Source organism: Chrysemys picta, chromosome 23 (genome assembly GCF_011386835.1).
Source record: "Chrysemys picta bellii isolate R12L10 chromosome 23, ASM1138683v2, whole genome shotgun sequence".
NCBI lineage: Eukaryota > Metazoa > Chordata > Testudines > Emydidae > Chrysemys > Chrysemys picta.
This window is the reverse complement of record NC_088813.1, coordinates 4,192,120-4,211,462: the sequence shown is the minus strand read 5'-3', so window position 1 is coordinate 4,211,462 and position 19,343 is coordinate 4,192,120. Positions and strand designations below refer to the sequence as shown.

At 51.0% G+C, this 19,343-nt stretch overlaps 1 protein-coding gene across 1 annotated transcript in view; it reads left to right on the top strand.

The window, feature by feature from the left end:
- Positions 1-19,343, top strand: part of NKAIN1 (sodium/potassium transporting ATPase interacting 1) — a 217,277-nt gene that overhangs the window by 188,885 nt on the left and 9,049 nt on the right. The gene's annotated exons all lie outside the window — the stretch shown is intronic.

Sequence of the window (19,343 nt, the reverse complement as noted above, 5' to 3'; positions counted from 1 at the left end):
CTGAAATGTGCCATGTCCATCAGCGCCAAGCCATTCCTGAGAGTGTAGGAAGGGTCATGCAGGATCAAACCTGTGTCCCTCCCAACAGTGAGCAGCTGTGGGGTGATTTGCCCCAGGAGAGTTTCTTCCTGACCCTTAAGAGCCAGCGAATGAAGCAGGAGATCCCTCCCCCTTACTAACACCAGACATTCGCATTCTGTCCAGTGTACCCCGCAATGAGCTGATATCATCGGCCACGGTCCTCCTTTCCCAGGTGCCCACCACGGGTCACAGGCCCCTGTCGTCAGATGTTCGGCTGCATGTGTGTTCTCCCTGCGAGTTGTCCCAGCTCTGCGCAGACAGCTGGCACAGCAGATTGCGAGCAGACCGCCCAATGACCACAAGTTCTGTTAAGGTGCGAAGGCGCCTGGCCAGGTTTATTGTCAGCAAATCACAGTCCTAGCTCCCCGGATCAATGTCTACAGTTACACTAGCACATGGATGCCCGTGACAATGGACGCAGCTCAGTCAGTGGTGGGACTTTCTACTGTCCCCTCAGCTGGACAAAGACACTCCCTCTGAGATACATCTTTATACACCATACAAACAAGTGACATATTACCCTTGACATATCAGGGTGCCATCCTCTGATGTATTAGGGTGCCAACCATTGCCTTGTACCTGTAGGTTCGATCAAAACATCTCTATTCATCACACTGTCATCCTGACCTTATCCTTAAGCTGGGTCAGCATGTTCTTGTTATCCCTGGGGAATGTGTTTATCGGGGTGTTCCGGTACCACCCTTTTGGAATGTGCTTGCGTGAGTGTTTTGTGCCTAGCATCTCTTAGGAATATGTGTTTTTACAATATCAGCCCTGTGCTTGCCACATTCTGTGAGCAGGGCCTGCCTCTTGCTCACAGCTTAACTTTGCTTTATATCAGCAAGGTTTTGACTACTTTAGCTCAGGCCTCAGGCCTCATACCAGGCCTCTGATACAAGGGCTTATGTCTCAGGCTCTCTTCCCACTACAGCCCCTCAGTTCCCAGGCAGGATTCCCATGGGTGTAGATGGACACTACACTCACAGAGCTATTGCAGACTGTGGGCCATAGTGCCACAGGCCATCCTGCGAGCTGACCTTTATTTCACAGAGGGGGAAACCGAGGCAAGAGAAGGGCTGTGACTTGCTCAATGAGTCAAGGATGGAGCCAGGTCTGAAACCCAGGAGTCTTGACTCCCCATCCCCTACTGTAACCACTGAACTATGCTCCCTCCCAGGTACAGGGCTTGCTGCAGCAGCACGAGAGAGTACTGGGAACAGATCTAGAGCTGTGTGTAAAATGATAGATGCTGTAAACGTGCAACATACGTATACAGCCAAGAATAAACTAAAGAGCGCTGGTGCCTTCTCAGTTTAGTCTGAGTGGCTCCGGATTTGCATTAACGATGTGCAGGTGGGTGGTGAGGACTGTAATGGAGAGGAAAGTTACGCTATAATAAAATTGTTAGTTCCCATTTATAATCTGGTTAGCAGACAGTGCAGTGTAACCAGAATCTCCATAAATCTGAGCGCCTGGTGCGGGGAGCAGTTTAATTCTGCTTTTGGTCTCTGGGAAGGGCCTTTGCTGAGACGGATTGCACAGGCCAGAGTGCTGGAGGGTTCATCTTTCACTGCACGCCAGCCGATGTCCTCGCCCGTCCTCGCTGCGCCCCGAGTGACAAAGCTTCAAAGCAGGAGAGCAGGCGGGGAGGGTTTCAAGTGGCACCTTCAAAGCATGAGCTCAAAGCACAGAGCTGCAGTTGTGGGAGGCAGCGATCAGCACACAAACACTGTCTGCCTCTGGGTTGGTCTCTGAACTACCACTAAGTGAAATCTGGCCTGGGCGCTCTTAGCTCCTGGCTGGTGCAGGCTGTCTGTCCTGCCCTACCTGGATGAACAGTAGGGACTGGACTTGTGACCTTTAGCTCTAAAGGCAGAAACTCTTATTGCTGGAGCTAAAGGAGAGCGCTGTTACCCGGAACCAGCAACAGACTCATAAACCACTTATATGGCCCAACCATTAGCGGGCAACAAAGACCTGTACGTCCCATGGGGCGTTGTGCAAGGAAATCATAGACTCACAGAAATGTGGGGCTGGAAGGGACCTCGAGAGGTCCCCTCGTCCAGCCACCTACGCTGAGGCAGGGCCAAGTAAACCTAGACCCTCCCTGACCCGGGTTTGGCCAACCTGGTCTTAAAAACCTCCCATGACGGGGATTCCACGACCTTCCTTGGACGCCTGCTCCAGAGCTTACCTTGCCTTACAGCTAAACCGCTTTCCCTCCCATCTAATCTCCCTGGCTGCAGATTAAAGCTCATTACTTCTTGCTCTACCTTCAGTGGACTTGGAGAACAATTGATCCCCGTCCTCTTTATAGCAGCCCTTACCCTATTTGAAGACTTATCAGGTCCCCCTTCGGTCTTCTTTTCTCCACACTAAACATGCCCGTTTTTTTAACCTTTCCTCACAGGTCAGGTTTTCTAAACTTTTTATCAGTTTTGTTGCTCTCCTCTGGACTCTCTCCAGTTTGTCCACATCTTTCCCAATGCACAGCAGCCCGGTAGCTGGGGAAAGGCCAGTCGCAGAGGAGGCGGTGCTGCTGTCCAGAGGAGCTGAGGCAGGGAAGGTGGCTTTTGCCAGGGGGTAGGCTCTTCTCCTGGGCCTCTGCAGCACCCCAAACCCCTGCACAAGATGAGGAATAGTGGCAGACCCAGTCCAATATCCCTCCTCCGGCTGTGCAGATCAGGAGCTGCCGCTGCCTCCTTGCTCTAATCCCTTCCGGCAGGGATAGGGGGCGCTGCCCGCATTCTCCACCACTCCATTCACCAGCAATCCAGGCTCTCTGGCATCCTGCCTCTACCTACAGTCAAACCCTGATGCTTCAAAGGGAGCTGACACCTCCTTGGCTCTATTCCCCGGGCCCCATAAATGCACCCAGCCAGTTCTACAATGCTGCACCTGGAGGGCTGGTGGGGAATCCTGCCTGACTCCTCCAGGGGCTACGCTGATGCCCTGGAGTTTGAGGTTTGAGAACCCCAAATGCTGAAGGCAGCATGTGCATTCTGGAGCAGGTCCTGTTCTAGAGGGAATGCTATCCCCACTCGTCCGCCTACGTGCCTTCGGTGAGCTTGCCAAAGGTTAGATTTCACCTCCTCGCTGGCTCGTTAAGCGCAGTGTAGAATACCCCAAAACAGAGACAGCTGTACTGGGCGAGCGGGTTGGTACACAGCTATAGGGTCTTGCAAAACATACGCCCTGAAGAGGGGCTGGGGGCTTGTGGCCCTGCTATTTAAAGTGCTCTACCCTGATCACCTCGAACCCCTGCGGCAGCTGCTACAGTCTGGCTCTCTGATGTGCTTCCAGCAGCATAGAGGGAAGTGTTTGGAGGGGGGCGGGGGGCTCGGTTGTGAAGCTCCTGACTTTTTAATGAGAGCATCTCAGCTCCCTGGGCAGATGCAACACATGAAAGTTACAAGCCTCACTTAATTCACTCTCCGTCAAGCAGGTCTGGTAAATGGGGTCCCCGAGGATTATTAAGGCAAAATGAATCTGGGGAGAGCCTTCAGGCAAACAGAGGCTACCTTAATAGCCTGTGAAATTAAAGCTCCTTATGTAGTTACCAATTAGCCGTAATTGGATTAAAGGCAGGAGTGTGAGAGCACTTTTAGAAAAGCACCGGAGCTGCATTTGCCCTGTTGCCACGTCCTGTCTTTCTTTCTCCCACTCCATCCCCAGGCCGTTCCCCGGGGCGGCTCACGCCAGGGCACTCTCCTGACCTGATGGGAAATGAGCCACCGTGCTGACCCGGGGCGGCTCCCAGGGAGCCCCCAGGCTGCCGAGCACAATCCCTGCTCTCTGGGGGCCGGTGCTGGGCCCCCCTGCTGGTCCTGCCCCTCCTGGGTACGCAGCCGCCGCCCCGCTGCACGTGTTCCTGAGCCCCAACAGGCAGCGGGGTGTGAGCCAGGAGCGCAGGGTCTCCTGGGGGTGCTGTACAAGCACTCGACCTGCTTCCCCACTGGGCATTCAGACCCTGCTACACACAGGCGCACGCCAGCTAAGCTGCACCCCCCGCCAACGGGCACAGAGCTCTGATCTTCAAAGAGCTCCGCACACTGAACTCAGTGACACGTTGGGCCCGTAAGGATCCCCTGCTCTACAAGCCGAGCCCCGGCCCGAGGCAGCACAGGGGGGCACTGTGCTAGTGGAGAGGAGGGGCTGGTGCCACTGAGCAGGGGGCGAGGTATTGCCTCCAGCGCAGCGTGGTGGCCCCCGTGCTGCACAGCACCAGCTGGGCACAGGCTGGCCTGGCTGCACTAGCCCGAATGCAGCCTGCGCGGGGAACGCTAGCACCGAAGGCAGCGTAGTCCGGTACGTATTCACCTTGCTAGCCCACTATTCCATGCATCTGCTGAAGTGGGCTGTAGCCCACGAAAGTTTATGCTCAAATAAATTTGTTAGTCTCTAAGGTGCCACAAGTACTCCTGTTCTTTTTGTGGATACAGACTAACACGGCTGCTACTCTGAAACATAACACACAGAGTGATTCAGATACACCCACCCACACACACACACACAGAGTGACACAGATACACCACACAGACACACGGTGACAAAGACAACACACAGAGTGATTCAGATACACACACACACAGATACACCACACAGAAACGCACACACAGTAACGCAGATATCTCACACACACACACACACACACACACACACACACACACACACACAGAGTGAGTCAGATACACCCCACAGAAACACACACACACACACAACCCTTTATACTGATGTACCTGATTGGTTAGTTCACTCATTAATAGCACATGAGAATGACTGGAGGAAAGAATTCAGTGGTGTGCATTTGGTGCATGTCTGTGTGTGCAGGACTGAGGGTGTGTGAGTGTGAGCCTGACTGGGTATCTGTATGTCTGGTGTGTGCCCCAGTGTCCTGTGTGAGGAGCATAGAGCTGATTTATATTAATGTGCATCTGGGTCTATGGTGTGAGGGGTTGTGTTTGACTCTGTCTCTGTGTGTGTGATTACATGTAATGGGTGTGTTGTGTGTATTGGGTCTATGCTTCTGGGGGGAGGGTGCCTATGTGTGTGTGTGTGTGTTGTGTGCCAGCATAACTCCCTGTGATGTGCATCTGCATGTGTGTTGTGTATGTATGTAACCAAGAGGAAGTTGTACGTGTGTCCCTGGATGTCTGTGTGCATCTGTTTCTGTGACTCCCTGCGATGGGTATTGTGGATATGTGTGGGGTGAGGGTGCATGTGTGTCTCAGGGTGTATGTGTGTGTGTCTTTGTCTCCATGTGTCACGTAGCAGAAGTCTTTGTCTCCAGCTCACACACACACACAGAGACACACACATCCATTGCCCTGGTGCTGCAGGCAGGATTGGGATAGCTGCTGTGATTTATGGTGGAGTTGTGCTGTAAGAAGTCCCAAAACAACATTTCGTGGTCAGACCCAGAGGCGCTTACAGAGCGAGAGTGAGACAACGAGCTGACCCTTCGATCCATTGATCAAAGCGCCTGCAGTTCCTGCTTCCAGACAGGTGAAACAGTAATAAAAAACGGAGCAAAGAAAGTTGTTCAGCAGCCGGAGCATTTTAAATAAGGTGAAATAAAAAAAGACCAACCTGCTGGCTGTGGCAAGCTCCGCTTTGCTGAACTCTCTCTCCACTAGGAAGCTGCTTCCCCATATGATTCCCCAACTCTGCACGTCACCGTTCGTAGGAGACTCGTTTCTCCTTAGGCCTGGTCTACACTCCAGAGTTAGGGCGACGTAAGTCGCCTTGTGTCGACCTATTCCCGCACGTGTCTCTGGCTGACGTAAATGCCCCATTCCAGTAGCACAGTAAAACCACCCCTGAATGGCGTGGTCGACCTACTGAGGTTGGCACAGTGCGAGTGTAGACACTGCATGACCTGTGTCAATCCTAACAGTCCTCCAGCAGCTATCCCACAATCATAGAACTGGAAGGGACCTCGAGAGGTCACTAGTCCAGTCCCCTGCCCTCAAGGCAGGACTAAGTATTATCTAGACCATCCCTGCAAAGTGACTGCTCTGGTCACAGTTTTAAACTCCTCTGCCCGGGGGTCCCAGAGACAAGAAGCCACTCCCCCTACTTAAAACACCCCACGTATTTTTGAAATGCCTTTTTCCTGATTGCCCACCTTGGCACGCGCACCTAGCAGCTCTCTCTTGTTGTGTGCAACTGTCCAACCGAGCATGCCGGTTATACGTTCCAGACACACTCCTGTAGCAGATAGGAGATGTTGGCTCCCTGGGCCTGTGGGAAGAGCCTGAACAGGCCCAGCTATGAACCAGCCATAGAAACATGGACCTCTACGAGCAGATTGCTTGGGAGAAGGGGTACGACAGGGACCAGCAGCAGTGCCACATGAAAGCGAAGGAGCCACCCAAAGCCAAGAAGGCCGACAATTGATCTGGTCCTGAGCCACAGACCTGGTGCTTTTACAATGAACCGTAGGCCGTATTTGGCAGAGACACCACCAGAGCACTGCAGATACTGCAGAGGAGCCCGAGACAGAGACCCCTGCAGTGAACAGTGAGGAGCAAGGATGGGGAGATGTGGTGGGGAACTCCAGCCATGCCACAAGCCAGGACCTGTTTGAGACTCCGCCGCCATCCAGCTAGTCTGACCAGGCAAACGCAGACGAGCCTGAAGGGGAAAGGGTCCCGGGTAAGTGTGTGTATGCATTTTTCCTTACAATCTTTAAATGTAAAGATGGCAGCCGCCCGGACCAGTGTTTTACCCATATGAGAAGGGCGGGAGATACAACAAACAGAGGGAGAGTTAGCATCTGCTTTTCATTCCCCTCTTAGGAAAGGCAGAGATGGGGGGCAGGCAAAGCAGTTGGTTTATGTCTATAGGCATGGCCCTTTCATCCTCCTAAGAGATCTCGATAAAGCTTCCCTGGAGGGGCTCTGCAACCCTCTCCCAAGATGGCTGCCCTGTTTCTTCCTCTGCGGTAGGTCACTTTCCCGCGCCACTCTGTGATGAGTTTGGCTGGCATCATTGCAATAAACAGGCTAGTGGCATATGCGCCCAGGCAGCTTTGGGACACCAGCAGCAGCTGTGGTCTCTGTGCCTTTGTGACCCTCGGGAGTGAGACATCAGCTAAAATCCCCACTGTCTGTGGAAAACAGTGCCCGTATTCAGTGCCGTTGCCCCGTGCTCATCCCCATGGAATAGGGACCGACATTTTGTAGCTTCATGCCATAGAAAATCCTTTCCCTCTTCCCCCATCGTCCCTGGCGGGCTGTCCTCACCACGGCTGGGGCTGGACTGTGGTGCTGTGCCAAGATGCTCCGAAGCTAAAGGATCAATAATCATTTCTTGTTCCAAGTGTTTATGGGAATAAGGGAAGGGAGTTTTGAAACTTGTCTTTCCGTTTCCCTTGTGACTGTATATTCAGAGGTACATCTGTCAATTTTAATCAGCAGCTGCCTCTGGTGCCCCCTCCATGCCCTCTGAATGCTTGACTCTGATGAGAGGAGAAAGAAGAGGATTCGTGAGGACATGTTCTGTGAGATTCTGCAAGCCAGAGCTCCATCACACCATGAGGTTGGAGGGCCAATATGACCAACAGCCTGGAGAAAGGCAGAAAGGACAGGAGAAAGGCCCAGGACTCCCAGTTGGAAAAGGAGAAGGAGATGCACCAGGACATAATGGGTCTTCTCAGGCAGCAAACCCAAATGCTGCAGACCCTGGTTGATCTACGGGTCCAAAAATCCTGGACTCCTCACCCTTTACGGTCCTTGGAGAACTCCATGGTCACGCACTGCTCCCTACACTCCCCAACGATGGCATGGTAGGGCACATCCTTACTCCTACCACTCGATGCTGGGGGACAGCAAGGAAAACCACAGCTTCACATACAGTGACCTGCAAGAACCACAGCTGTGTAGCCACAACGGCCTACATTTGTTACTCAAATGGACATAAATGTTTACTGCCTTTCTAGTTTTAAATGTTCACCCCATTAAGCTTGTTAAAAATTTGTGTAACATTGCCTCTGGGTTTTTTGTGCACATTGATTTTCCACGCCGTTTTCCCCCGCTCAATAAAGTTCTATTTTTGGAGAATCAAATTATCTTTATTAGTTCATAACAAATATTGCCAAATACATAGTGATCGTCAAAGCAAATGGCACTTGTAAATCCACACCAAGCACCACAGAATTCATAGCTTTGGGAAAACACCCAGTCATTTTTATAAATGTACAGCAAGCCCTATACAATCCTTAGCAGTACCCAAAGCTCCCAGAGAAACTCCAGCAGAGAACTCTCCTGGGGCTGACCATTAAAGTACTGTTTCCTCACCTGGATAGCTCCACGTTCAGCTCTTCTAATGACCTCGGTGTCTGGCTCTTCAAAGTCAGAGACGTCTGCTCCACCTCAACCTTGGTGGTAGTTTTTCCCCGTTTGCCTCACAGATATTATTCAGGACACAACAGGCATGGGATGTTTTTCTCATGGAGATCCAAACAAGTGAGTGAACACCACCAGCGTCCCGTCAATCTACCAAGAGCACATTTGACTGCAATTCTGCACCTGCTGAGCCAAGAGTTGAATATTTCCTTGGTGCTGTCAAGGTGGCCAGTGTATGGCTCCAGAATCACTATTGGCATATCAGTATCACCAATGGTAATCTGTCAGTCAGGAAAGAATGGCCCTTCTTGCAGCTTTCTGAAGTCTTGTGTTCTTAAAGATGTGAGTGTCATGCCCCTTCCCTCACCAGCCACACTGTTGTCGGTGAAGCATCCCCAGTGATCCACCAACACTTGCATAACCAGAGAAAAATAGCTCTTTCTGTCGATATACTCTGTGGCAAGGTGGGCTGGTGCCAAAATAGAGAGATGTGTGCCATGCATATCCCTCCAGGAGGGAGGGATAGCTCAGTGGCTTGAGCATTGGCCTGCTAAATGCAGCATTGTGAGTTCAATCCTTGAGGGGCCCATTTAGGGATCTGGGGCTGGGTCTGGCTTTGAGCACCAGGTTGGACTAGATGACCTCCTGAGGTCCCTTCCAACCCTGATATTCTATGATCAATCACCCTACCACAATTTGGGTGCAAATCTGTCCTGCACGTTGCAGAGAGTTACAGTCTTGCATAGTAGAAGATGATTAATGGCCCTCTACATTTGCATGTCAACCGTCCCCACAGTGGATTTTCCAACTTCAAAATTATTTCTTGCTGACCAATAGCAATCCAGCATTGCAAGCTTCCAGAGTGCAATTGCCACTTGCTTCTCCACTGCCAATGCAATTCTCATTCCGGTGTCCATGCACTGGAGACCTGGAGTGAGTGTGGCACACAGGTCCAGGAATGTGGTCTTTCGCGTCTGAAAGTTCAGCAGCCTCTGCTTGACATCCCAAACCTGCGTTATGATGTGATCCCACCATATGTGCTCATTTCTCGGGCCCAGAAGCAGCGCTCCACTGTCTGCAACTGCTCCATGAACACCACCAAAAATCTTGAATTGGTTTTCGCTGTGTCCCTCCACAAACTGTCCTTGAAGACATCCTCATGGCCCTGGAAGTTGTGGTACTTCCTGCAGGTCTGCAAATACAGGAGCACCGTGCACCCTGTATGTGCAATGTTCATGCGAATAGTGCAGAGCTGTGTGGGCTCCATGCGTCTATCGGAGATGTTGGATACTAAAAATGCCTTGCAGATATGTGGGATTTAAAAAAATAAATAAATCAAAATTATGGGTTATGGGTGGCATTATGGGATGGAGAAAGTTGCATGCTGGAAACTTGACCCCTTGCTCCCAGAGATCCCTGGGCGAGTCATTATTATCCTACAACACATTTTGCAAAACGTTTCCCAGCAGGCATTGCACCAGAAAGTGGCATGTGGCACACTGGGATACGTACTTGTGGTGCACCACACTTTGCATCAACACAAGCACTGCTGGTGAGTAGGTGCAGTTTGCCGGCCCCTGAGCAATATACAAACCTCGGCAGCTGAACACGGCCCACAGCTGGTAGTGTAGACGTGGCCTTAGACTGTGGCTAGGTATTGAAGCTCTGTAAAGATGGTAAGTAACCAACCCTCCTGATAACCCTGGTAAGAGGTGAGTATTGATATCTCCTCCTTGTCCAGGTGGGGAAAGACAGGCTAGGTGATCTATTTAGACTGTAAGCTCTTTGCGGCAGGGAATGTCTACTACTCTGTACAACACCCAGTGCAATGGGGTCCCGAGTGTGGGTGGTCCTTAGGCACTATTGTAATAACCATGATTATTATTAAGGGTACGATTTGGTCATGGAGGTCACAGATTCCGTGACTTTAACAGAGCTCCGTGACTGCTTCGGCTTCAGCCCTGGCCGCAAGAGCAGTGACCGGGGCTGGAGCAGTCCCGGTGGCTGGATCAGTCCCCGGCAGCTGGGTCGGTCCTCGGAGCTGGAGCAGCCCCCAGGCATAGGTCCGTGACTTTTACTGAACATGCCCATGACAAAATCTTAGCCTTAATTATTATCATTACTAGTAATAGAGGACTTGCCTTAAGTCAGGGGCAGGACCAGAAAGAGAGCCCAGTTCCCCTGCCCTAACTGCTAAACTGCAGTGGGATGTTACACGGCCTGGTGAAGCAGGATGGTCCATTGGTTCAGGCACTAGCCTAGGACTTGGGAGTTTAAGTCTCTGCTCTACCCCGGGCTCCCTGTGTACCCTTGGGCAAGTTGCTTTGTCTCCCTGTGCCTCAATTCCCCATCTGTATACTGGGGTTAATAGCACTTCCCGGCCTCTCAGTGGGGATTGTGAGGATAAATGCACTCAAGGTTAGGAGGTGCTCTGGAGCTGTGGTATAAGTACCTAGACTAGAAGCCGTGTGTATCTGCTGTGTGTCTGTGGAGAGCTGTGCACCTTCCAGACTGTTTTCCCACAGTGCACGCAGCTCTGTAACTGCTATGACTTGGTAGTTGGTGGCCTTGGCCATTCCACTGCTGGCTGGCAGTGCCGTTCTGTGGTCAGCCGCAGCATGCTCCAGAACAGGGATGCACACACTGCGCTCTCTCGGGGAGATGTCACATTCGTTCTTTCTTGTTATTTTCCTTAATGCGATAAGCCCTTCAAACAGACCGGCTCTGCTTGTTCGCTGTGTGTGGAAAACACCCCCCTTCCTGAAGCTGTTTGCATTAACCCTAGTGGCGTCGCTCCCTCATAACTGTCTTCCCCCCTTGTGCTCGGCCCCCCAGAGACATGCCTGGGCCAAACCCAGCATCACAGAAGCTGTTGTGTAAGCGGTACGCTGGGTGGTCAGGAAATAGGTATAAGTGGCAAACTCAGGTAACTTGTGTGACACACCTGAAACGTGTGCATTGTGTCTCATCTGATGTCTGCACTGCATAGAGGATAACAGCCTACTATTGCTATCACCTAACGGAGTTACTCCTTTCAGCCAAGTGGGACTTCAACTCTTGTGGGCCCCAGATGCTGCTCTGGGTGGGCGACCCCTGTTGGGAGGAGTATGAAACGTGTGTGCCATGTCTCTCTGGTGGCTAGTCCCCATATCGGGCTAACAGCCTACCTCAACCACCAGCTAATAGTTAGGGTTGCCAACTTTCTAATCGCATAAAACCGAACACCCTAGCCCCGCCCCTTCCCTGAGGCACCGCCCCTTCCCTGCCCCTTCTCCAAGGCCCTGCTCCCCACTCACTACATTCCCCCTCCCTCGGTGGCTCACTCTCCCCCACTGTCACTCCCTTTCACTGGGCTGGGGCAGAGGGTTGGAGTGTGGGAGGGGTGAGGGCTCTGGCTGGCGGTGCGGCGTCTGGGGAGGGGACGGGTATGAGGAGTTTGGGGTGCAGGAGGGGGCTCCAGGCTGGGGTGTGTGGCAGAGGGGTTCAGGGTGTGGCAAGGGGGCTCTAGGCTGGGGCAGGGGGTTGGGGGGCAGGGGGAGTGAGGGCTCCATCTGGGGATTCAGGATCTGGGATGGGGCCGGGAATGAGGGGTTTGGAGTGCAGGAGGGCTCAGGGCTGTGGCAGGGGGTTGGGGCTCGGGGTTGGGGTGCGGGCTTACCTCGGGCAGCTCCCAGTCACTGGCACAGCGGGGCTAAGGATGGCTTCCTGCCTGTCCTGACTCCGCGCTGCACCCCGGAAGCGGCCAGTAGGTCCAGCTCCTAGGCGGAGGCGCGGCAGGCGGTTCTGCGTGCTGCTCTCACCCGCATGCACCACCCCCACAGCTCCCGTTGGCCGTGGTTCCTAGCCAATGGGAGTGCAGAGCCAGTGCTTGGAGCGGGGGCAGCGCGTGGAGCCCCGTGGCCCCCCCCCCAGCTAGGAGCCGGACCTGCTGGATGCTTCCAGGGCACAGCGTGGAGCCAGGGCAAGTAGGCACTACCTGCCTTAGCTCCATAGTACTGCCAACTGGACTTTTAAAAGCCCGGTCAGCAGTGATTACCAGAGCCGCCAGTGTCCTTTTTCGACCGAGCGTTCCGGTCGAAAACCGGACACCTGGTCACCCTAGTAATAGTTACATTGTTAGTTTAAGCCGAGGTTTGTCATCCAGTGGGTCACAAGGAGTAGGAACACAGGGCATAGGACAACTGGTAAATTTGGTCATGATGGCAATCCTATTTGCAGAAGATGCAGTGAGGTGGGACATGTGGAAAGGAGATGCATGTCTGAGAATAGGCTCAGAGCTCGGGGAGACAGAGGGCAGACCTGAATGACATTAAAGGGCAGGCTACTGCTGTGGGAAGGTGCCTAATGGTGTTGGTTAAGATTAATTGGATAGAAATGTGGGCCTTGCTAAATAGCGGGTCTCAAGTCACCACCTTGCAGAGCTGACAGTTTAGGAAACATTGGACTCAAGAGGGGTTGTCGACTACCAAGAACAGGGTGAAATCGGTAGCAGGAAGTGGTTTGGGTATCTCATGTGCAGGCTAAATGGAAGCTGAAGCTCACATTGGAACTTCTAAATATCCAGATCAGGGTATTTTCATTAGCAATGTCAACCGTGATTATTTATCCCCAGCAGTCATAGGTAGGAGCCTCCTGCAACAGTTATGCAGCGTTGTTTCAAGTATTAGGGTCAGAGCAGCAGCTCCCCAATCATTACAAGAAGGTCCGGCAGCATATGATTCGACATGCAGTATAAGAAAGCTATGAAAACGTTGCCAGTCAATAAGTGAGAATAGCAGATGTGCATCCCATCAAGCTGCACCCTAATATGGAAACCTTTGTCATTTGTAAAACAAAAGTTGGTTTTATTGCTTTACTGGAACCTTGCTGGGATAAAGTAGGGAGCTCCCACAACAGTGACAACAGAAAAAGGATGAGTACCAATTAGGATACTGAATTATGTGGCCAGACCTGTGACACTATATAGAAATCAGGTGGTTGGGCGTCTGGTATGCATAGGTTGGGAAGACAATTTAGTGCTCAATGAACAGTTTGGGGAAGTGGGACATCTGCAGACAGTGATCCAGGATGGTGAGATAGATCCATATGTATGGACGAAGGAAGTAGACTTGGGAATGCCTTCAGCATCTGCAAAGCAGGTAGAAAGGTTAGTACAAATGATTAAGGAACATGGAATAGCTTCCTTGCAACATCTTTTGGATTTTGGGTGAGCCACCCAGATACAGCGCACTGTGCCCACAGGAGGACATCCTCCAATTAGGGCTGATTTCAACCAGTTGCTCTAGCTCTGTATCGGCTGCTGAAGGAAATGATAAAAGAGATTTGGAAGCTAATGTAATAAAAGAGCGTCATCGTTCATGGGCTAGTTCAGACAAAAGATGGGAAACTGCGCTTTTGTGTAGATTACTGAAAATTGAATCAGGTCACCCATAAGGACACCTATACCTAGAACGGAAGATTCCTTAGTGGCATGAAAGTCAGCAAGTTTCTTCTCTACTATCAGTTTAGTAAGTGGATACTGGCTAATTCCAGTGGCACCAGAAGATCAAGAAAAAACCCACCTGTGTGACACCCATGGGACTTCGTGAATTTACAAGAAGGAGTCTGTAATGTTCCAGGGACTTTTCAGAGATGGGTGGAGCATTGTCAAGACTCTGAGAACTTTGATACCATTTGATTGTGTCTCCATGACATCACTGTGTATTCAAAGTCCTTTGAGGGACGTTTGCAACACTTGGACGTGGTGTTTGATAGATTCACACAAGATGGATTAAAAGTAAAACCTTCGAAACATCATTTCCTAAAAGAAAATGTGAACAATTTGGGACACACAGTGTCTGTGGCACGGGTCGCTCCTGATACCGAGAAACTGAGAATGACAGAGGAGTGGCCCATACCTGCCACGGTACAAGACGTCTGGTAGTTCTTACGATTTGTTGATGAATATTGTTGATTTATTAAGGACTTAGCTAAAGTTGCTCGGCCATTACTGGATTGTTAAGAAACACTGGAGATAAGAACATTTCTAAAGCTGCCCAGGTAAAATGGAGAGCAGAGTGCCAAGCAGCGTTTGAAGAATCGAAATCTCTCCATCCTTAGCCCCGTCCTGGCATATCTAGTTTATAAACTACCTTCTAGACTAGTGTATATAGATGCCAGCAGCAAAGGATAGGGAGCCCCCCTTGCTCAAGAGCAAGATGGTAGGGAGCGAGCGAGCGATTGCTGACGAACGCTGGAGCTTAAAGGGATCTCAAAGAAATGATGAGAAATACAGTTCACTCCGGTTGGAATTCTCGGAATTAGCCTGGGCAGTAATGGGAAAGTTTCAGCATTATTTTACAGCAACCTCATTTGAAGTGTTTACAGATAACAGCCCATCGACATATTTGCAAACTGGCAAACCAGGGGCATTGGAACAACCGTGGGCTTCTTGTCTGGTCAATTATAACTTCACCATCAAATACAAATACATTACAGTATTAATGTAAATGCTGATGTATTGTCTAGGCTGCCACAAAAGGTGATTATAAATGAAGACTCAGATGAAAAGGAGGATTTGGAAATGCCTCTGTTTCTGAATGTTCCTATCGAGAGATCCAGGTTTATTGCTAATCGTGTGGTTGGGAATGAAGAGATAGAACTTGACATACGTCAAGATCTGTGGAAGGAAATTCAGTTATGGAGTCTGGCAACGCAGGAATTAAGAAGGCATCTAAGAAAAGATTGAGTGCTGATGGTTGATTGCTGGGAAAAGTTACCAGCTAAGGTAGTGAAACTGGAGAGACAACAAAAATATCTCCAAGAGAATGGGAGGATGGTAAGGAAGGTTATAGATTCTGACTCTAAGGAGGAGACGATACAGATTGTCTTGCCCAGACAGAGTGTAAGGACGGTATTAGAAGCTTATCACAATGCGTTTGGACATTTTGGAGATAAAGAGACAGAACCGAACTTGAGAAAGAGGTTCTGTTGGATTGGGATGAAGGAGGACATTGTCCAGTGGTGTCAGAAATGTGAAATATGTAACTTGAAAAATAAAGCTGGTAGTTTTGATAGACCCTCCTTGCATGCTACTGATAGCAATGGTGATGTTAGATCATTTAAAATCAGAATTACCTATGTGCTTGTCATGACTGATCATTACACAACATTTGTGGTGGCAATTCCTGTGAAGGATTTGTCAGTGCAGACGATGGTTCAGGTCTTCTGGACACAGTCTGTAAAGCCGTATGGGTACCCAGTGAACATGCTGACAGATCAGGGAGAGGCTTTTGAGTCGCAGTTGTTTAAAGAACTTTGTACACTTTATGGCAGTCATAAGAAGAGATGTTATGTGCCAATGCAAGGCTTTGAATCCTTTTTCACCCACCCAGCTCCAAATTCCCTGGTTGTGACAGCAGCAAATGAGTGAGTGAAACAGGGTGGATATAAAGCTGTGTCTAAAGAAAAAGAGTCCAAAAGGCTAGATCTGATGGGGAGAAAAGTCTTCTTGCCGATGCGCATTGCAAACCAGCAAGGTCTGTGATCAAAATACGATTTTGTGAACTGGGACACTATGTCCAAGTGGACAAGTTACCAGAATCCTCCAGGGAGGGGTTCAAGTCCTTCATTATGGAATGTTATTTAGTGGCCAAGACATCCGCCCTGGCGTGGCCTCGGCTGTAACGATGTGAAGAATGTCATGGTTACAAAACTCTGGTGTAGCGCCCGAGATCCAGCAAAACAGAGAGGACTTGTCGTTTGATGGTCACCTCTTACCCTCAGAGAGAACTGATGAGCCATTACACTCTTTCAAAGGTTCCCGGGTCATCTGATGCTCATCGGGAATTTATATCCAGGCTGCAAAGAGATGGCATTCTGGGAACCAACAGCAACAACAGCAGCAATGTCGTCCTCAGCAATATTTCTGTCAGCCGCCCTACACTGCGAGGCAGGCACAAATCACGGAGGAGGAAGCCTTCTGCGCCTACTTTTGGTCAAATGCGGCTAGGCAGTCTGTTGTCATTGTCATATCTATGCCCCGGCTATTTGCAGGCAGGTGGTCTCATTTGTCCAAGCAAATCCAGCCTATGTTACTGCAGACTCAGGACCTTGTGGAGTAGGTGCTGCGTTTGAAATTGTCAGGCTTCAGTCCGAGATCCCTGAAGTTTCACTTGGAGGCGCTCTCGGCTTTCCATCCTCCCATGCAAGGAATTCTCAAACCCTATGGTGAGGAGCAGTTTTAAAGGTATTATCTGTCTTTTTCCTCCAGCTGTATGCAGTGTTGATGTAGCCTTGATGGTCCCAGGATATTAGAGAGACAAGGTGGGTGAAGAAATATCTTTTGTTGGACTAACTTCTGTTGGCGAGAGAGACAAGCTTTTGAGTTTACACAGAGTGACCTGAAGAAGAGCTGTGCGTAAATTTGAAAGCTTGTCTCTCTCGCCAACAGAAGTCGGTCCAATAAAAGACATGACCTCACTCTTTTTCCACTGATGAAAGAAACGGTCCCATTGCGGGACCTTAACACGGTCCTGACGGCGCTGATGGGTCCACTGTTCCAGCTGATAGCAACTTGTTCATGGGCACGCCTCTCTCAGAAGATGGCCTTCCATGTGACTATAACATCCGCAGGAAGAGTTAGTGAGTTGCAGGCCTTAATGGCAGATCCTCCACACAGTCAATTCTTCAAGAACAAGGTGGTTTTAAGATCACACCCGAAATTTTAATCCGAAGTCATATCTCAGTTTCACAGCAATCAGGGTATTTACTTGTCTCTGTTTTTTCCCAAATCACATTCAAGTGCAGAGGAGCAGCGGCTACATAGCCTAGATGTCAGGCGGTGCTTGGCGTTTTATTTAGAAAGGACTAAGCTGTTTCATTCATCACCTCACCTTTTTATCTCATGCCAGTGGTTCTCAACCAGGGGTACGTGTACCCAGGGGAGTACGCAGAGGTCTTCCAGGGGTCCATCAACTCATCTAGAGATTGGCCTAGTTTTACAACAGGCTACATAAAAAGCACTGGCAGAGTCAGTACAAACTAAAATTTCATACAGACAATGACTTGTTTATACTGCTCTATGTACTATACACTGCAAGGTAAGTACAATGTTTATATTCCCATTGATTTATTTTATAACTAGATGGTAAAAATGAGAAAGTCAGCAATTGTTCAGTCACAGTGGCTGTGACACTTTTGTGTTTTTTATGTCTGATTTTGTTAGCAAGTAGGTTTTAGGAGAGGTGACACTTGGGGGGAGGCCAGACAAATCAGACCCCTGAAAGGGGGGTGGTCGTCTAAAAGGTGAGAGCCACTGTTCTACTCTGCGGATGCAGGGACAACCAGTCTCCACGCAGAGCATTTCCAATGGGTAACTGCTGCATTACCTCGGCTTCTGAAGTGGCTCAGATGCCGCCTCTGCAGTGATTGCGAGTTCATTCAGTGAGCGCTCAGGTGACATCGGCTGCGGTTCTTAGCGATACCTGCAGGGCTGCGATGTGGTCTTCTCTGCGTGCTTTTGCTAGACGTGATGCTGTCAACGCGACCTCGAGATCGGATGCAGACTTTGGAAGGCCGTTCTGCACTCACTCCATAGATGGACTCTGAGCCCAGAGTCCCCCGAGTGAAACCCCCGTCTGCAGCCACTCGAAGGAGAAAAGACAGTTATGTGTCTGTATCGTAATGGTGGTTCTTTGAGATGTGGGTGCAGACATGTTCCCCGACCCACCCTGCGCCCCTCTGCATTGGAGTCTCCAGCCCGGGATTTCGGTGTGAAGGAACTGAGGGGGGTCGGGGAGCACCACCCTTATGGAGCCCTGGGAGGGACTGTGGGGAGGGAAATGAGAGCTGCCCCTGGGTACTGCTAGGCAAGTCTCCAGCTTTGGTGCCCCGGGCATGGGGCGTGGCTGCACCCACATCTCAAAGAACCGTTACAATACAGCCAAGTAACCAGCTGTTACCAGCAGGTGGGGGAATCAGGCGCGCGAAGTGACTTGTCTAAGCTCCCAGAAAGGGTCTTGTCTACACTGCCAAGGGTTTGGTGTATAGCAATACCGACCCAGGGCTAGGCTGGCAAGCCCTCCCCGTGGGGATCCGGCTCATACAGTCACCAGAGTGCGGTCGCCCCAGAGCTCAGACCACACAAAAGAAGCTCCCCCAGCACAAAGCCGGTTGCTGGCACAGCAGCGTCTGTACGGGAGTTTTTGGCAGCGTGGGCGCAGCTCTGGGCAGTGTGATTTTGTCACACTCCTCACTGACAAAGCTACGCCAGCCAAGCTGTTCAGTGTAGACGAGCAGGCCCTGATCTGCTGCGGGGAGCTGCCTCTCCCCTGCCAAGCTTTGGCTCTCGGGCTGCATTGGCTGTTTAGCAGAGGGGTCGGCTCAGCAGGAGGCAGACACCAGGAAGGGAGGGCGTTTGTAGCAGCCCTGGCCCCAGCAGCGGTAGCTCTCCCATGCTGTGATCAGGGGATGGGGAGCCGTGTGTGTTCCAGCGGCTGCAAGGATGGGCAGCATGGAGAGGCAGTGCCCCGTCACAAACTCCAGCTCTCCCCGCCCCCCACCATGCCCCCGAGGAAAAGGGCTGGAAATGGATTGGTGATGAAAACTGAGAGTCTCTCTTACATTGTGAGGGCGTCAGCGCCCTTGTGGCGAGAGCAGTGAGCTGGGTTCAGTGGCCACCTCTGTCAAGGACGCCTGTGTGAGCCATCGGCCCCTGAATCTCTCTGCCTCAATTCCCTCTCTGTAGAGTGTGGATGATCCTCGTCCCGCCCCTCCGGCCTTTGTCTGCTGGGTGTGTTCAGTCTGGGAGTGTTCTGGGGCAGGGACTGTCTCTTACGCTGTGTCTATGCAGCACCCAGTACCATGGGGCCCCGACCTCCGTCAGGGCCTTCAAGTATAAATAACTGGGGTGGAGCATCCCACGGCGAGTGAGGG